Here is an 18,206-nt window from a genome sequence, read left to right as displayed (position 1 = left end):
GGACATACTGGAACAGAGGTGCCCATTTTGTGAGGTAGACCATACTGGAACAGAGGTGTCCATTTTGTGAGGTGGACCACACTGGAACAGAGGTGTCCATTTTGTGAGGTGGACCATACTGGAACAGAGGTGCCCATTTTGTGAGGTGGACCATACTGGAACAGAGGTGTCCATTTTGTGAGGTGGAACATACTGGAACAGAGGTGTCCATTTTGTGAGGTGGACATACTGGCACAGAGGTGTCCATTTTGTGGGGTGGACCATACTGGAACAGAGGTGTAACGATCGGTGTAACACAGAGAGGGTCTGATTACCAGTGATCTGCAGTATCACCGAGAATGCAGAATATACCCGATTATTGATAATCTGCAGTATCACCGATAATCAGATATATCTACTAACCTCTGGTCACCAGAAAGCTGAGAGTGTTTGGTGCAACAATAATATTTTGAGGGCTGTACCTCAGAAGTAGGTACAGCAGCAGTAAGGAATACTGCACAGGAGTACGTTCCTTCCGTTAGCCTAGACTCTCCCGGGGGAGGAGCTAGGCTGAGAGCGGGAAGGACCGAGTGTGAGTGACACCAGTGAGGGTATCACTAACAGGTCTGGGAACTGCCTCTAACCGTAAGGCCAGTTCTCTAGGTCGGGCAAGCCAGGTCGTTAACACACAGACAGATAAGGTACCGATTCAGGAGACAGATACGGAATCCAAAGGACAGGCAGAGTTTGGCAACGGAGTATCAGAATAGCAAGGTACAGAATCAGGAGGCAAATACAGAGTCCAGGAACGAGCAGAGTTTGGCAACAGGATTTCAGAAATAGCAAGGTACAGAGTCAGAGTTCAGAGGAATAGTCAGGCAGGCAAAAGGTCATAACAAATAATACAGTTAAATATTCCTAACACTAAGGTGTGAGTTCCTTGATCGTCAACACCTTTGGAAACTATGCTAGAACACAGAAACAGACAAGGTCTGAGTGCTACTACGTAGTGATCAGGGCTGTGGAGTCGGTCCAAAAATCCTCCGACTCCTCAGTTTAGGATTCCACCGACTCCAACTCCGACTCCTCGACTCCGACTCCTCTAATTTGCATATTACAATTTTGTTGATTAACAGTATGTAACATGAAATTCGTCTCTTAACTGCCAACGCTTAGGAATTTTACAAGACAACTGAAGTGAGAAGGATATGTAGACTACTATATTTATTCCCTTTAGACTAAAACTAGTCCTTGGTAAGAGTACTTGTAAAAGGTACAAACCGGAACAAAGAACATCTATCAGGCCCTAGGCAATGTAAGTGTGGGTACATGTAAGAATGATGTGCAGGTACTCTGCAGGGGAATGAGGAGATTCTTCCTCTATTACACATTCTTCATGCACAATCTGAACAAGGTTTATGGGTGACAGACAACACCTCTGTGTTCAATGTGCACAGCATTCTCAGTGGATTCCCTGCAGCTCTGTGGGGAATGCATATGTAGAGTATAGTACTACTGTGTAACAAAGTAAACCTGAGACAGATAAAATTAAAGTTTTATACATACCTGGGGCTTCCTCCAGCCGCCTTCAGGATAATCAGTCCCTTGTTGTCCTCCTCCACCACCTGGATCTTCTGCTATGAGTCCAGGTACTTGAGCCAGTCGGGCATAGTGCGCATGCACACACTCCGCCGCCAGGAGCATACTACACCTGTGCAGCACTATTTGCGCAGGTGCGGAATGTTCCTGGCTGTGGGAACGGCATGCGGCCGGACAGCGCTGACTGGCTGAATTACCAGGACTCATAGCAGAAGATCCGGGTGGTGGAGGACAGCGAGGGACTGATTAGCCTGAAGGGGGCTGGAGGAAGCCCCAGGTATGTATAAAACTTTACTTTTCATCCGTCTCAGGTACCCTTTAATTTGTAGTCACCAAACCAAATTTTAACAAAATATAAAATTATTTGATTTCATCAGCAAAGGGAGTGCATACATTTGCATAAATCAGCATCAGTGCAGAATTATTTCCATCTCATTGACCATCTCTATTAGTGACACGGCTACACATCAGGCTTTATTCTTACAGCATAGATGTTATTTAGTATATATAAGAGATTCCTGTGTACACATCATACTGTATATACAGTCACAATCAGATATGTATATCTGACTTTAAAAATACGGGGACTGCTTTATTGAAGCAGCACAAGTAACTAATTTTGATTGGTTTATTTCATTTTTGTGGACTAAGCACAGCTATTACTGTATATATAGTGTATATATACATTATTTTTAATGACTATTATCTGAGAAATAGAACATTTTATCATATTTTCTATTTTAATTACAGTAACAAATTCATTAGGAGTCAGTGCATTTTTTCCCGACTCCGACTCCAGGCACCCAAAATTGCCCGACTGCATGACTCCGACTCCTCGACTCCGACTCCACAGCCCTGGTAGTGATCACAACCCCAGACACCAGAGAAATGACCAGCACCCAGTATATATACTATAGCGCTCTCCAGCGCCACTCCTAAGTGCTGGACCAATGGAAGGTGGTGAAAATGTCAGCTGACCAGCTTGGTCAGCTGACTCTTCTCTGGCTGTCATATAAGCTCTGTCTCTCAGCGCGCGTGCGCGTCCTTCTAAACCTGTGTGGACTAGCAGTCCCAGCCACACCAGACATGTTTTGCAATGTATACGCTGATTCGGGCGCGGGGGCCGCCGCACTGCTCTCCAAGCAAGCGGCGGCCTCCCCGCGTCCAACCACAATGTCAGTAGTATTGCTATGCGCACAATCCGCCGCATCCAACGCGGACTGCACCGATCTGCCCATGCAGCGGTTTCTTCGCGTTGTGCTGCCATGCTGGACGCGGAAACAGCCGCCTCACTCTGAGTACTTGCGGCGGCTTTTCCGCGTTTCCTCACAAGAGGTGTCCATTTTGTGACTCGTGAGGTGGACCACACTGGAACAGAGGTGTCCACTGTGTGAGGTGGACATACTGGAACAGAGGTGTCCATTTTGTGAGGTGGACATACTGGAACAGAGGTGTCCACTGTGTGAGGTGGACATACTGGAACAGAGGTGTCCATTTTGTGAGGTGGACATACTGGGACAGAGGTGTCCATTTTGTGAGGTGAATCAGTCACAAGATAAATGACAGGATGCGTCCCTCTTGCAAGAGGAACCTATCACTTAGAGGCCTCCATTTTCCAAAGTTAATTAGGCACATATCAGAGTAGGTATACATTTTATGAGTAGAATAAACCATGCTGTGAAGTGAATCACACAGGAATAGTAGAATATAGCTTGTATGATCCATTCTGTAAGGCGAATAGGCCCCATAGGAGGAAAGGCATCTATTCTGCGTTTGGGCTCAGTGATCTACATGGGAGGTACCACAACATGAACAAGAAAGGCTGGAGCCACCCATAAATGAACAAGTAAACTACTAATATTTATATCAATACCAGGTCCTGACTGGAAGATGTGAGCACATGAATGGACTACATCTCCCAGCAGGCATTGCGGCAGCTGGGGAATCACATCACTGCGGGTACTTCCACTTGTGGTTCTAACAGGACAGGAACAAGCAAGATGGAGGTCCTCCTATGGAAAGCCAGATAATGGAGCAGCAGGTAAGTAAATGCATGCTGACCACACCAAAAGCCATAAAAGGGTAGTTTGTTTTTATGGGTTATATTTGTAATAAACATTTCTGGCTGTGACTGCAGTCTGTTCTTTAATTCTTGGACATCTAATGTCCATACCTCCCAACATTTTGAGATGAGAAAGAGGGACACTTAAGCCACACCTCTAACCACACCCCTGGAACACCCCTAATCATCCATACTCTAAAAATGTCATAGGAAAAATATGTTGTTTTGTTCTTCAAACCACACTGGTCCTTACTATCCTGGCTCATTTTCCTTCATATTAACATTTGAAGAGCTAGAAATATCAATTTAAATGATGGGAATAAAGTTTAGGGTCAATTAAACACATTTCTCAGTAGAAAAATACATATATTTACATAGATCTGTACATGAGTCCCGAAAGAGGGACAAATAAGGATGAAAGAGGGACAGGGGGATTGGGTTCCCAAAGAGGGACAGTTGAGAGCTATGAATGTCTTTATTGGAGGTATATTTAACACACTTAGCTCCATGTTTGGTGTCATAATGCCGCTAATTCCTTCAGCACCAACACTACCTCATAACCCAAAATACATACAGGTTAGTCTTCTTGAACTTACATACATTCACTTTCCCATCTCTCGTTAAATTGTGATCCTTGGAGGACAACTTTTTTTTTCCAGTATGTTTTGGGTTTGATTATTGAGATTTCTAATCTCCACTCATTGAAAAACGAGCAGTAGAAAGTAGAAACAGTGCACTCTAGTGGCGGGATGTCACTTCCAGGGCCACAAAATCGAAGTGCTTTGTGGTAGAAATGTGGTTCATGGGCAATGCGTGCTTTAAATGAGTATATACCTTATTTGAGACAATCATTGCCATTTGTATCTCTCACAGGCCACATAAAATGGCCAGTGTTTGACATTGGTGCTCTAGAGCAGTGTTTCTCAACATTTTATTGGTATGTACCCCTTTTAAAACCCAGTAATCACCAAGTACCCCCTAGCATAGTAAAAATTATCACAAGTACCGCTTGACAAATATATATTTGATTGTAGTACATGATAATTGGTTCTAAACAATTTCCAAGCATTTACTATTGCTTTTAACTATCTAGAATGTTAACTTGGTGTTGTTTAAATAAGATTTATCATTTTCTAAATCTCTAAATTTGTTATTATTGGTTAAGTATATCAAGCCCGAGTACCCCCTGCAACCATCAGAAGTACCCCCTGGGGTACGCGTACCACACGTTGAGAACCTAGGCTCTAGAGAGACCTCCTGGGCACCCCCAGTGGCTGCAGCTCTCAATCGCAATCTGAAAGGAGAAAGTGCTCCACAAATCTCAGCATTTCAAATCATTTATTTACAACCTGGATGCCACTGCGTCAAACAAACTGGTCGCCTTGGCTGCTGATGAGGTCTGGTCAATGTATTCAGTAGAGGGAGTTTGGGGACATCGGACTTTGCCTCAGTCTCAAATGCTGTTTACTGCTTCTTCTGGGCCCTTATTTGTCTGGATCCAGTGATGTGGTAACATTCATAGTATATGGGGACTGTTTTTATCAAATTAATGGAACCCTCTTAATTTGCGAGCAATGTATTTCTGACTCCTGTCTGGTAGTTTAAAATTGAGGTCAGAGTCCCTTCCAGTAGAATTCCCTCACTGCGGTGGAAGAGTCTACTACGAAGTTTTTTGCGGCTAGCTGTTTTGGAAGCTAACATCCTCCAATAGTGTAGATTGTAGCATCTGTTTTGGATGCAATTGGGTGCATTTATGCTTTTAAAGAACAAGTGACACCCATGCTAACCTAGAAATAAAATAAACACTACTTCTACTTACATAACAGATGTATTGCACTGTCCACTGTAACGAATGTGGAATCGTATTCGCGGTCAGCGCACCAGACGTGCGCTGACGCGGCGGATTTCCTCCACAAGCGTATATTTGAGGACACCCAGGCTAGGTGCTATGCACCCGCAGAGGGCAATTCCCTCCAGCAGATGGCGCTGTGGAGTGCAGGCGAACACAGTCGCAGCACAACCACAGATGCCAGACGGGAATTGTACAGATCCAGGACAAGGCACAATCAGGCAGGGCTGGATAGCCCACAAGAAACAGAGCAAAGGGACAGAACCAATGTGTGTCCACCAAACTAGCCGCCACCCAGCGACGGTGAACACACAACGGCGGAAACGAAGTGGGAATGCAATCGCAAGAATGGCGATTGCCGACAGAGACACAAGACTGAGCAAAACAGGGCACGAGGGTAGCAAAGGCACAGCAAATAATACAATGAGGAGATATGGAAAACAACAAACGCTAGCTAACCGCGAACACCGCACTCATTCGCAACACTGCACGCGGTTATGCGCGGTCTCCACGTGATAAGCACAATAGAGACAAGCACGCCTAACTAACCATTAACAGACAAACATGAAACAGAGGACGCGAGCGCTTGCTTAACGGTTACATCACCGAGCCTCCAGCAAGCGTAGCAGACAAGACAGGCACACGAAAACAGGGACAAGCGAGAGATAGGATCCACAGCACTAGCGAAAGTGGCTAGCACGATCCAGGTACAGAGTAGCAGAACAGAAGGATCCACAGCACTAGCGAAAAGTGGCTAGCGCGATCCCAGGAGACAGAACAGAAGGATCCACAGCGCCAGCGAAAAGTGGCCAGCGCGATCCAGAGAGGCAGAACAGAAGGATCCACAGCGCTAGCGAAAAGTGGCTAGCGCGATCCAAAGAGACAGATCAGAAGAGATAGCTGGTAGCAACCGCTGCACCAGCTATACTCCAAGAACAGAGATCAGAACCATTTCCTGTCGACCGCCGCTGGGACAGGACAATGGCAACAGAACAAACAAACAGATAATACAACCTGACTGGGCTAGAAGGGGAGCCTAAAGCAACCCCCAGGAATTAACTATACTAGATAGCAATGGCTGACACTCCAGCAGTGTCCATCAGGAACAGACCATGGAAGGGAAATGACCAGCAAAGCCTTCTGGGAAACAAAGCTCTTATAGTGCCAGTCATCAAAGAAGGCAGGTAGGGGATTTGCATAACGAATGTATGCAAATTCCCCAGCAAGAGAACAGACCAGAAACTTGCAATGGAAAGACAGGTCTATGTTCCAGAGACCTGCAGCCCACAGACTAGAGGAATGGACAAACAGCTGTCTGCCTGTGCAGCCAGCTGAGCGGATCATCACAGTACCCCCCCCCCCTCCCCCTCTAGGGATGGATTCCAGACATCCCTCAAAACTGGTATCATCACAAAACTCTAACTGAAGACTCATGAAGGTCGGGACAGCCCAACAAGGCCCAATTCCAGAGTCAGTCCATCCGAAACCGACCTCATCGGAAGCAGAAGCCACCGAAACATGCCCATCAGCACTACAAGTCTCAGCGTAACACCCATCAGGACTGTGGACACCAGAGAAGAAGCCATCGACACCCTCCAGACAATACCCACCACCTTCCAAGGAGCGTCCAAGAATACCAAACCTGCCGCAATACCTGTTCGAAGTGTCCCTTACAACACCAAAGCCATTGCTGATCGTATTCAGGGCACCAAGCAAAACCTTTCCCGGAATCTCCCAGAACGCCTTGAAGCTCCGCAGAGATCCCAAGAAGCCAGAACGCTCACCAGGCTCACATGGAGAACCACCAAGAACCCCTATGGAACCTATGATCATTCCAGACTCGAAATTAGCAGGACACCCATCAAAATCAGGACTTTCAGGGACCACTTCTGGGCATGCAAGCAGGCAGGCTATATCAGAACATGTCTCCACTGAGGAAGCATCTGAGTACGCTGGTAACCGAGGCACACTTGGGCTTTCTGGGTCACAGAGCACATCGGGGTACACTAGTACAGGAGAAACCTCAGGACATGTCGGGGAACTGCCAACCTCAGAGTCCGACACGACAAGACCAAAACCAGTACCGGGCAGAAAATCATCAAAGAAGGCAGGTAGGGGATTTGCATAACGAATGTATGCAAATTCCCCAGCAAGAGAACAGACCGGAAACTTGCAATGGAAAGACAGGTCTCTGTTCCAGAGACCTGCAGCCCACAGACTAGAGGAATGGACAAACAGCTGTCTGCCTGTGCAGCCAGCTGAGCGGATCATCACATCCACGTTATGATTCCTCTGAATTTTATAAAGAAAAAACAGAGAATCCTATTCTAGACAGTTTCCATCTTGGGGACCTTTGAATGACGCTAATCCTGACATCATTTCCCCCCTCACTGTTTTTTCTCCTCTTGCCAATTGTGTATTCGTTACCCCATACCTCCCAACTTTTTTAGATGTGAAACCGGGACACTTAAGCCACACCCCTGACACGCCCCCTGACACACACCCAACCACACCCCCTGACACACCCCTAGTCAATCATTATATATATATATATATATATATATATATATATATATATGAAAATCTGCAATGTGGTCATTTATTAAAATATGGTGGGGAGAAGGGTGAGGGTGCCCATGGGTGTGGAGGTGAAAAAAGAATCGAGGCCCCAGCCGGCGGATGGGGTGTGTGGGATGCGGGTCTGGGATAAGATTGTCCCTCCCTCCGGATGTGCCCCCCAGTGTCCCACTGTATAGAGAGATAAGAGTGCAGCAGAGCGGGCAGTCTTACCATTCCTCCTTGCGTACCGGGCATCTATCTTACTTCAATCTACTTCCTGTGACGTCACAGGAAGCAGGAAGCGGAGAAGACCAGATGCCCAGTACGCAAGAATAAATGGTAAGACTGCCCGCTCTGCTGCACTCTTATCTCTCCATACAGGGGGACACTGGGGGGCAACATTCGGAGGGAGGGAGGGACAATCTTATCCCAGAACCGCATCCCACACACAGCCGCCGGCTGGCGCCTCGATCCTTTTTTTCCCCCTCTGCTGCCTGCCGGGACACAAGGGGGGGGGGGTATCCCGGGACAGCGGGACCCCTCCCCCAACCCGTGACCGTCCCGGCGAAAACGGGACGGTTGGGGCCCCTGGTTACCCGCCCTCCCAGAGTCTTCAGATACTCCCTCTGAGGTCTATACTAGGAAGTGCACTGTCTTATGTCATTAGAAGGAGGGGGAAATAAAAGGAAGAGGAGGAATATATTATAGATAAAAAGACCCCCCCAGCATGCAACTGTTTTGCCAGCCGATGGCAATGGCAATTAAAGGGCCAGTGCTCCTAAAGTATGTGCTAACGCCACACCATAACAGAAGAAAAAGTTTTGAAAGCAGGATAAGCATCTTTATCACTTAATACACTCAGACCAGTTGCTATTGAAATGAGATTTTTATGGTGACAATCCTGCTTTGGTTCTGCACACCTTCATTCAGATGCAGCCTGGTTTTGGATGTGCTGCCATTTTCTGTCTACTGTGTACAGAAATGTAAGTTTAACTTTTCTATTGACTCCTGTCAAAGTTTCACCCATTAGCCTATTACCAGTGATGATTCATACATCTTCCTTATTTTTTATTTCTATGGCTCCATCTTCTGTAGCGCTGTACAAAGTACAAAACAAACAGCGAGGAGCATAGATACATGAGACATTCTGTACAATCAGGACATCCAGCAATACAAATACAGACGCAGGTGATATGCGGTTTGAGGAATCACCAATACTGGATACATTTACAGCAGCATAAAAAACACTAGGGCAGGGGTCCCCAAACGTTTTGGGTCGAGGGCCGGGTCAACATACTTCAGACAGCTGGGGGGCCGGAGTACACATAAAATGCGGGTCAGACAGTGAAGCATACCCAGGTGACAACCTGCAGTCCAATTGGACAGCAGTGTCAACATATGTGGAATTTGATTGGAAACCAGCAAATTACTGCTTTCAGGCTTACATGTGGATGGGTGGTGCCAGCACTGCTGTTCTATATTCGGATCACCAATATTGAAAATTGTAGCTGACCACATCTATAAGTAATACATTTTGTGTGGGTGGAGCCGGTAAAAAAGCCTCAGGGGGCCGCATTCGGCCCGCGGGCCTTAGTTTGAGGACCACTGCACTAGGGGGAGGTCCCGGACCTTGTCAGCTTACACTCTACAGGGTAGTGGGATGGAGACACTAGCAAATTAGACACAGTGGTTAGTGGACGAAGCAGTGAGCCTCCCATGCTACCTACAGCAAATGATAGGCATGTCTGAACAAGTGTGTTTTTAGAGGTTTTGAAGGTTTCCAGGCACAGAGCATGACAGACAGACTGTGGAAAAGCATTTCACAGGAGAGGTAACAGTCGTGAGAAGTCCTGGAGGCGAGAGTGAGGGGAGGTGACTAAGCTAGAGGATTCATTAATAAGGAGACGGCACTCAACTGGCTTCAAAACTTGCGTTTATCGAATCATTCAGCAATTACACGACATGTTTCGGGGACATCCCCTTCATCAGGTGTACATGCTTAAAATGGCTCACAGTGTTTAAATACATAACCCACAAACCACACCCTTCATAGCCCCACCTCTTCCTAGATCAGCTGACCTCTTCAACAGATCATTAACCCTTAAGTGACTCTAATTAACCTATATCCCCATTCAGGAATATCCAGGGCACTACATAGATGTCTACCCATTGAACCTAATTACACATCTTGTACACTCAATTTCACAGGTAACCACCTTAACAGTACATACAACCACACTTGGCGTACAGTGTCTTTTCAACTCTATGTCCTATCTCTTACCACCCTCCAATCGATATCCCCAGAGTATCCGATGGAGCATAATCCCATCAGGATCTGAGGAAAGGGGAAGAGAAATAACATATATATAAACAAATACACCATATTACGCTATAGAAAGCACTTAAAGAGAACCAGAGATGAAGCAACCTCATGTATTTTACCTTATAAATCAGTGGGAACATGACAGTAAACACCTAATCTGCTCTTTGTTACATTGTTCTCTGTTTAATTTGCCTGTTATCACCTCTAAGATAAGAATCCCGACTAAGCAGTCGGTCTGGCTTCGCTACAGAATAATTATAGCTGAGACTGTGTTCTTTGCTGTCTTCAAGTCCAAGCCTGCCCCCTGCTGGCTTTGCTCAGGAATCATTATAGCTGAGTCATTATAGCAAAGCCAGACTCAATGCTCAGTCCGGGATTCTTATCTCAGCTAGATAACAGACACTTTTAGCAGTGAGGATGGAACAGAGAGCAGGGTAAATGTTTTCTCTAATGTTCCCACTGATTTCTATGGTAAAATACACAAGGGTGCTTCGTCTCTGGTTCACTTTAAGGCTGAACATTTCATTCATCCCCTTAGGGGCTATTGTATCCAATTTGCGCATCCATCTTGCCTCCTTCTGCAGTAAAATCTTTTCTCTATCTCCCCCTCTCTGCAGGGGTGGGACGTGATCCAGTACCAGCCAACAAAGTTGCAACACCCCATGTCCATGATCAAAAAAATGTCTGGCCACTGGGGTGTCGCAGGCCTTCACCCCTGGTTTATACCCCCGAATGCATCCCCTGTGTTCCTGTATTCTCAGTTTTACTGGTCTAGTAGTTTCACCTACATATAACATCCCACAGGGACATTTCAGGGCATAAATTACAAATTCGCGTACACAACTATACACGACTAAGCTAGAGAACAAGGGGGTCTCCTGGGAGGAGCAAACTAGGCACATTTGAGCAAATTTGAAAGTACGTTTGAAAGGTTTCCAGGCGTGGAGCATGATGGACGGGCTGTGAGAGAGAGTTCCAAAAAAGGAGAGGTGACAGTCGTGAGAAGTCCTCGATGCCAGAGTGAGAGGAGGTGACCAATCTAGAGGGTCTCCTAGGAGGAGAGAAGGTTCCTGGTGGGATGGTATCTGGAGATTAATGAGGAACTGTAAGGAGGTGACAGCTTCCATAGCATCAACATCTTCTGTGGTGTCGTAAAGAGCAGGAAATTAAGGAATGAAGTGGATCTAAACACCTATCTTGTCCAGTTTGGGCCTTTGAAGGTCTTTATATGGGCTGACTGTCGCACCGCACGAGGTTATAGCCAAGGATGATTCTATGGATGCGCTCTATTGCTTTCAAGGTGGAGGACTCCCAATGCTGAACTTTACTGCGCGTTGTATGGTGGAGCGACAAGATGTAGTGTTTGGCCAGCAGTGTGATTTGTCACAGTAGTTTACGTGTTTTATTTTATTTTTTTGCCGCGCCTCCATTGGCCAGAAGTATAATGACTTGTGCAGACGGCGCAGCAGGCCTCCTTGGCGTCCGGCGGGTAAACGGACAGACTTTCACTTGGCTCCCCGATCGTTCTGCTGAGGTAGAGGCTTTTTTCGCTCACCTTTCCCTCCCAGTTCGGCTCTGTCGGAGTGTCACAGTGGCTTTGTGTGTTCCCTTCAGCTGGCGCTGAGAGCGGGCGCTCCCGGTGGACGGAGCGTACTTTCAGGGGGGTCAGCATCGGTCAGCTCGGAATGAAAACGCGGCATTGTTTTTATTAAAGGCATACGCTCAGCGGGGAGCCCCATAGCCCTGTTTGTCCCGGCGCTCAGGAACGTTTCGTGAAGCGAGAAGGAGACTGAGAGGAGGGAAAAAAAATGATAAACTCGCCGGGCAGGAAGAGAGAAGATAAAGGGAGGAAAATAGAATAGAGAGGAATTCTTTGGCCACACTCTGGGATTATAGCTCGGCACAACAATAGACCCCAACAAAGAAAAAATAAATAAATACGGCGCGGATGACACAACAGGGCCGCGGTTTGGTGCAAAGGCAAATTGAAACATCTTTGTTCCGGGAGGGAGCTGAAAAGGACAGTGTGAGTCAATAAAGGCAAGTTTTGGAAGTGTTACTAAACAAGTCTTGTTGCCCCTGCCAACTTTTTAAACATTCACGCCGCCATGCCACAAGGGATTGGAAATGAGGGGAGGGGGGGGAACGATGTGGGGGAGGGGGGGGGGGGGCGCAGTGACAACCTAAATAAACAGCTTTGCATAACATTAGGAGACAATTCTACAGCCACACAGAATTATCTTTCATGGAGAGAGAATGAGGGATTGTACGGAGGATCATGGGAGAAGCTTAATTTTCCCAGCATGGAGATATGGACATTTCCACAATAATGTTTACTGGAGGAAACCTCCTGTGGATGTAATGTGTTTATTCCACAAACCTAAAGTGACAGGAACATGGAGGCTGCCATGGCTAACTTCCTGTTGTACAAAATGCTGCTTGTCTGATATCTGTAAGGGCTGGATTCCTGATCTGAAAACAGTATGTAGGTCATATGTACTAACCCCGCTGGCTGCATGTCTGTTCCCGGTGTGACTCTGCTGGCTGCATGCTTGTTCCAGGTGTGACTCCGCTGACTGCATGCTTGTTCCAGGTGTAACTTTACTGGCGGCATGTTTGTTCCAGGTGTAACTTTACTGGCGGCATGCTTGTTCCAGGTGTAACTTTACTGGCTGCATGCTTGTTCCAGGTGTAACTCTGCTGGCTGCATGCCTGTTCCAGGTGTGACTCTGCTGGCTAGGTGCTTGTTCCAGGTGTGACTCCACTGGCTGCATGCTTGTTTCAAGTGTGACTCTGCTGGCCGCATGCTTGTTCCAGGTGTGACTTCGCTGGCTGCAAGCTTGTTCCAGGTGTGACTCCGCTGACTGCATGCTTGTTCCAGGTGTAACTTTACTGGCGGCATGCTTGTTCCAGGTGTAACGTTACTGTCGGCATGCTTGTTCCAGGTGTAACTTTACTGGTGGCATGCTTGTTCCAGGTGTGACTCTGCTGGCTGCATGCCTGTTCCAGGTGTGACTCTGCTGGCTAGGTGCTTGTTCCAGGTGTGACTCCACTGGCTGCATGCTTGTTCCAGGTGTGACTCTGCTGGCTGCATGTCTGTTCCCGGTGTGACTCAGCTGGCTGCATGCTGGTTCCAGGTGTGACTCTGCTGACTGCATGCTTGTTCCAGGTGTGACTTCGCTGGCTGCATGCTTGTTCCGGGAAACTCCGATGGCTGCATGCTTGTTCCCGGTGTGACTCTGCTGTCTGCATGCTTGTTCCAGGTGTGACTCCGCTGGCTACATGCTTGTTCCAGGTGTGACTCCGCTGGTTGCATGCTTGTTCCAGGTGTGACTCCGCTGGTTGCATGCTTGTTCCAGGTGTGACTCTGCTGGTTGCATGCTTGTTCCAGGTGTGACTCCGCTGGCTGCATGCTTGTTCCAGGTGTGACTGCACTGGCTGCATGCTTGTTCCAGGTGTGACTGCACTGGCTGCATGCTTGTTCCAGGTGTGACTCCGCTGGCTGCGTGCTTGTTCCTGGTGTGACTCCGCTGGCTGTGTGCTTGTTCCAGGTGTGACTCCGCTGGCTGCGTGCTTGTTCCAGGAGTGATTCCGCTGGCTGCATGCTTGTTCCAGGTGTGATTCCACTGGCTGCATGCATGTTCCAGGTGTGACTTTACTGGCTGCATGCTTGTTCCAGGAGTGACTCCACTGGCTGCATGCATGTTCGAGGTGTGACTCCACTGGCTGCATGCTTGTTCCAGGCGTGACTCCGCTGGCTGCATGCTTGTTCCAGGTGTGACTCTGCTGGTTGCATGCTTGTTCCAGGTGTGACTCCGCTGGCTGCATGCTTGTTCCAGGTGTGACTCCGCTGGCTGCATGCTTGTTCCAGGTGTAACTCTGCTGGCTGCATGCTTGTTCCAGGTGTGACTCTGCTGGCTGCATGCTTGTTCCAGGTGTGACTCCGCTGGCTGCATGCTTGTTCCAGGTGTGACTTCACTGGTTGTATGCTTGTTCCAGGCGAGACTCCGCTGCCTGCATGCATGTTCCAGGTGTGACTCTGCTGGTTGCATGCTTGTTCCAGGTGCGACTCCACTGGCTGCATGCTTGTTCCAGGTGTGATTCTGCTGGCTGCATGCTTGTTCCAGGTGTGACTCAGCTGGCTGCATGCTTGTTCCAGGTGTGACTCCGCTGGCTGCATGCTTGTTCCAGGCGAGACTCCGCTGCCTGCATGCTTGTTCCAGGTGTGACTCCGCTGGTTGCATGCTTGTTCCAGGTGTGACTCCGCTGGCTGTGTGCTTGTTCCAGGCGAGACTCCGCTGGCTCCACTGGGCAGTAATAGTGACTATCGGAGGCAGTGACACTGGGCAGTAATAGGGAGTATTAGAGGCAGTGACACTGGGCAGTAATAGTGAGTATTGGCGGCAGTGACACTGGGCAGTAATAGTGAGTATTGGCAGCAGTGACACTGGGCAGTAATAGTGAGTATTGGCGGCAGTGACGCTGTGCAGTCATAGTGAGTATTAGAGGCAGTGACACTGGGCAGTAATAGTGAGTATTGGAGGCAGTGACACGGGGCAGTAATAGTGACTATTGGAGGCAGTGACACTGGGCAGTAAACGTGGGTATTGGAGGCAGTGACACTGGGCAGTAATAGTGAGTATTGGAGGCAGTGACACTGGGCAGTAATAGTGAGTATTGGTGGCAGTGACACTGTGCAGCAATAGTGACTATAGGAGGCAGTGACACTGGGCAGTAATAGTGAGTATTGGAGGCAGTAACACTGGGCAGTAATAGTGAGTATTGGAGGCAGTGACACTGGGCAGTAATAGTGAGTATTGGAGGCAGTGACACTGGGCAGTAATAGTGAGTATTGGAGGCAGTGACACTGGGCAGTAATAGTGAGTATTGGCAGCAGTGACACTGGGCAGTAATAGTGAGTATTGGCGCCAGTGACACTGGGCAGTAATAGTGAGTATTGGAGGCAGTGACACTGGGCAGTAATAGTGAGTACTGGCGGCAGTGACGCTGTGCAGTCATAGTGAGTATTAGAGGCAGTGACACTGGGCAGTAATAGTGAGTATTGGAGGCAGTGACACGGGGCAGTAATAGTGACTATTGGAGGCAGTGACACTGGGCAGTAAACGTGGGTATTGGAGGCAGTGACACTGGGCAGTAATAGTGAGTATTGGAGGCAGTGACACTGGGCAGTAATAGTGAGTATTGGCGGCAGTGACACTGTGCAGCAATAGTGACTATAGGAGGCAGTGACACTGGGCAGTAATAGTGAGTATTGGAGGCAGTAACACTGGGCAGTAATAGTGAGTATTGGAGGCAGTGACACTGGACAGTAATAGTGAGTATTGGAGGCAGTGACACTGGGCAGTAATAGTAACTATAGGAGGCAGTGACACTGGGCAGTAATAGTGACTATAGGAGGCAGTGACACAGGGCAGTAATAGTGAGTATTGGAGGCAGTGACACTGGGCAGTAATAGTGACTATCGGAGGCAGTGACACTGGGCAGTAATAGTGAGTATTGGAGGCAGTGACACTGGGCAGTAATAGTGAGTATTGGAGGCAATGACACTGGGCAGTAATAGTGAGTATTGGCGGCAGTGACACTGGGCAGTAATAGTGAGTATTGGCGGCAGTGACACTGGGCAGTAATAGTGAGTATTGGAGGCAGTGACACTGGGCAGTAATAGTGAGTATTGGAGGCAGTGACACTGGGCAGTAATAGTGAGTATTGGAGGCAATGACACTGGGCAGTAATAGTGAGTACTGGCGGCAGTGACACTGGGCAGTAATAGTGAGTATTGGCGGCAGTGACACTGGGCAGTAATAGTGAGTATTGGCGGCAGTGACACTGGGCAGTAATAGTGAGTATTGGCGGCAGTGACACTGGGCAGTAATAGTGAGTATTGGAGGCAGTGACACTGGGCAGTAATAGTGAGTATTGGCGGTAGTAACACTGGGCAGAAATAGTGAGTATTGGAGGCAGTGACACTGGGCAGTAATAGTGAGTATTGGCGGCAGTGACACTGGGCAGTAATAGTGAGTATTGGCGGCAGTGACACTGGGCAGTAATAGTGAGTATTGGAGGCAGTGACACTGGGCAGTAATAGTGAGTATTGGCGGTAGTAACACTGGGCAGAAATAGTGAGTATTGGAGGCAGTGACACTGGGCAGTAAATAGTGAGTATTGGCGGCAGTGACACTGGGCAGTAATAGTGAGTATTGGAGGCAGTGACACTGGGCAGTAATAGTGAGTATTGGTGGCAGTGACACTGTGCAGCAATAGTGACTATAGGAGGCAGTGACACTGGGCAGTAATAGTGAGTATTGGCGGCAGTGACACTGGGCAGTAATAGTGAGTATTGGAGGCAGTGACACTGGGCAGTAATAGTGAGTATTGGTGGCAGTGACACTGTGCAGCAATAGTGACTATAGGAGGCAGTGACACTGGGCAGTAATAGTGAGTATTGGCGGCAGTGACACTGGGCAGTAATAGTGAGTATTGGCGGCAGTGACACTGGGCAGTAATAGTGAGTATTGGAGGCAGTGACACTGGGCAGTAATAGTGAGTATTGGCGGTAGTAACACTGGGCAGAAATAGTGAGTATTGGAGGCAGTGACACTGGGCAGTAATAGTGAGTATTGGCGGCAGTGACACTGGGCAGTAATAGTGAGTATTGGCGGCAGTGACACTGGGCAGTAATAGTGAGTATTGGAGGCAGTGACACTGGGCAGTAATAGTGAGTATTGGTGGTAGTAACACTGGGCAGAAATAGTGAGTATTGGAGGCAGTGACACTGGGCAGTAATAGTGAGTATTGGCGGTAGTAACACTGGGCAGAAATAGTGAGTATTGGAGGCAGTGACACTGGGCAGTAATAGTGAGTATTGGCGGCAGTGACACTGGGCAGTAATAGTGAGTATTGGCGGCAGTGACACTGGGCAGTAATAGTGAGTATTGGAGGCAGTGACACTGGGCAGTAATAGTGAGTATTGGTGGTAGTAACACTGGGCAGAAATAGTGAGTATTGGTGGTAGTAACACTGGGCAGAAATAGTGAGTATTGGAGGCAGTGACACTGGTATCCCTGTAGTGGGCTGAAGCCTCTGCACATAGTCCTGCAGCTCCTCGCTGCCCGTATCTTCAGATAGAGAGACGTGCACGGATGAAAGGACTTTTAACCTTTATCAAAGTTGGATGTTTCCCGATAAATTAGAGCAATGCTCTGTAGGAAGCCGTGTATTTTGTTGTGTCTTGATGGCGGGAGAAGCAGGAATGTATGCAGTGATTTCCTCCCTGTATCCCAGCAATGAGAGCCTTTAGGTGCTGTGCTGATGATATCTGTACGACTGGCTGATAACAGTGGGGTGAGGATGGAATGTCTCACTGATGCTGCAGATGGGGGGTCCAGCCAGGCAGGCGCTGAACGCTTGTGTCTTCACACATACAGAGGAGTATTGTGTGCGTCGCCCAATCATTACAGCACAGGGAGTAGAATAAAGGGGATCCCGTTAATAAATGGAATGCAGCTTCTGTGACAGTCACAGGACTACAGCAGCCTGATTCAGCAATACATACATTACTTCCTGATCAGAAACCATTCCTGCCTCCAGCCTGTAGGTGGCACTGTTACATTATCTACACTGTGCTATACATCAGATCTCTTCTAGTCTTTGTACTGTTGTTCACCCCAGCCTGTACTGCTAACCTTGTATAATTAACCACTCATCATTTTTTGGCTTCCTGAGTTCACTAACAAGACATCACGTGATAATGTGCTGATACACCAAAGCTCGGCCCTCTGTGTCTTGGCTAAAATTACCAACATGCCCAATATTCA

At 47.9% G+C, this 18,206-nt stretch overlaps 1 long non-coding RNA gene across 3 annotated transcripts in view; it reads right to left on the bottom strand.

The window, feature by feature from the left end:
• The window catches only part of LOC137541491 (uncharacterized), a 224,988-nt gene that overhangs the window by 105,275 nt on the left and 101,507 nt on the right, over nucleotides 1-18,206 (bottom strand). Inside the window, exon 4 of one of the 3 annotated variants that reach the window (XR_011025177.1) lies at nucleotides 10,330-10,383. The exons of the other annotated variants lie outside the window; for them this stretch is intronic. This is a non-coding gene — a long non-coding RNA (uncharacterized lncRNA). The remainder of the gene's footprint in view (nucleotides 1-10,329; nucleotides 10,384-18,206) is intronic. 3 annotated transcript variants of the gene reach the window in all.

Source organism: Hyperolius riggenbachi, chromosome 12 (genome assembly GCF_040937935.1).
Source record: "Hyperolius riggenbachi isolate aHypRig1 chromosome 12, aHypRig1.pri, whole genome shotgun sequence".
In the NCBI taxonomy this organism is placed as follows: Eukaryota; Metazoa; Chordata; class Amphibia; order Anura; family Hyperoliidae; genus Hyperolius; species Hyperolius riggenbachi.
This window is presented reverse-complemented; position numbering and strand designations above follow the sequence as displayed.